This window comes from Oratosquilla oratoria, chromosome 1, assembly GCF_046742065.1.
Source record: "Oratosquilla oratoria isolate Oo_2021 chromosome 1, ASM4674206v1, whole genome shotgun sequence".
NCBI lineage: Eukaryota > Metazoa > Arthropoda > Malacostraca > Stomatopoda > Squillidae > Oratosquilla > Oratosquilla oratoria.
In genome coordinates, this window is record NC_134777.1 from 128,073,061 (window position 1) to 128,075,121 (window position 2,061).

General features: G+C 36.2%; 1 protein-coding gene across 1 annotated transcript in view; it reads right to left on the bottom strand.

Moving 5' to 3' along the window:
* LOC143031331 (uncharacterized) overlaps positions 1–1,823 on the bottom strand; it is a 138,647-nt gene extending 136,824 nt beyond the window's left edge. The window contains exon 1 of the mRNA XM_076195037.1: positions 1,573–1,823. The gene's annotated coding sequence lies outside the window, so the exon portion shown is untranslated. The remainder of the gene's footprint in view (positions 1–1,572) is intronic.
* Between the last annotated feature and the right edge of the window lie 238 nt (positions 1,824–2,061).

Genomic DNA, 2,061 nt, shown 5'->3' on the forward strand with positions numbered 1-2,061 from the left:
GGGTCTACCAACCTACAAGCCAGGAGCACCCACGACAGACACCTGTGCCTGAAGCGCACAATGCAGCATGAAATCGGCACTACAGCATAAAACAGCATAAAGTCAGCATAGTAAGGGGTCTACCAACCTACAAGCCAGGAGCACCCACGACAGACACCTGTGCCTGAAGCGCACAATGCAGCATGAAATCGGCAGTACAGCATAAAAGCAGCATAACAAGGGACTAGCGACCTACAAGCCAGGAGCATCGGTCGGTGGCCACACCCAATGCCTGTGGGCCAAGCACGACCAGCAGACCATGGTCAGACCCGGTCTACCCTTCTGGTCTACCCTCCTGGTCTAGTCACCATGGTCTACCCTCATGGTCTAGTCACAATGGTCTACCCTCCATGGTCTAATCACCTCCCTATCCGTCTGGTCTAATATACCAAGTTACTTTAACTTGGCAAAGCTTTACTTCTCTATGTGTAATGAATACGAAGTTTCGTAATATCATTATCCAAGATTATTATTATATTACAATTATAATGTTACCTTCATATAATACTTGTAATCCTATTGCTGTTATTACTTTATTATTATTATTATTATCATTATTATTATTATTATTATTATTATTATTATTATTATTATTATTATTATTATTATTATTATTATTATTATTATTATTATTATTATTATTATTATTATTACTATTATTATTATTATTATTATTAATATTATTGTCATTAATTATCATTAATTATTATTATTATTATCATCATTATTATTATTATTATTATTATTATTATTATTATTATTATTATTATTATTATTATTATTATTATTACTATTATTACTATTATCATTATCATTATTATTATCATTATTATCATTATTACCATTATTATTATTGCTATTATTATTATTATTATCATTATTACTATTATTATTATTATTATTATTATTATTATTGTTATTATCATTATTATTATTATCATTATTATTATTACCATCATCATATTCCTTATTTCCACTTCCTGTCCGTTCATAAGTACATACATACATATACCAAAGTATTTTTCCCCCCTTACACGGGAGGTAGCCAAAAGACAAGGCATAGAAACCACTCCCACCCATTCCATCCCCTACATACTCCACTCCCCTCTACCCTCTTCCCTCCCTCTTATCTTGGCACCTCCTGGATGACGGGTCATCCCTGCATCTTGTCCACTGTCCTGGGTCAGAAGCAGTGTCGCAAGACACAGCACATCCACAGCAAGGCCGCTTCATTAATTCGGCGACCCCCACTCTCCGTCCCCTCATCTAAAAAAGGGTCAAATATATGACCAAAAATAGTTTTCTCATCAAGTATTTGCTAAATGGAGACCCCACTGACTAGTCCCACCCACTTTCCATGCTAGTTAACTGTTCCATCACCTAGTATTCGCACTCCGTTTAACAAGCGCTAACTAGCACAACACTTACCTGCTAGTTTCCTGTCCCATGCTAGTTCATCTCTCTCATTTCCCTCTCTCTCTTCTTTCTCTCTCTGTCTCTCTCTTTCATCTCCCTCTCTTTCTCTCTACCTACCTCTTAGCAAACTAACTTTCAGGAGAGATGAAGGGGACTGGGAGGCCTGCTAGCTTTCCACGCTCCAGAACGCTTCCAGTGTGCTTCCTCATGGCACGGTTGGAATACGTGGGGGTTATCCTTACTGACCCAACTTCAGCCTGAATAAAGGAGTAAATGAGTATATGAGTAAGCAAAAATCAAAGAAAGACATGTTGAACACACACACACACATATTGTATATCCATTTTCATTGATAACTTCACTATATTCAGCCTTAGGAATTATGGAAGTAATGCGTAATTGGAAGTATGTTCTTATGTATGTGTACAATTCTCGAAGTTTCCGTGAAACTGCAGCTGAACGCCATTCCTGAATGCTTGTATAATTATCAATTCAATTCTTGTAATGTGAAAGTGGGATGAATATGTAATAGGATATCCTTGTACATATATCTACATTATTATATTATTTTGAGTGCCTGTGGTTTTCTGTATAAAAGGGAATAAA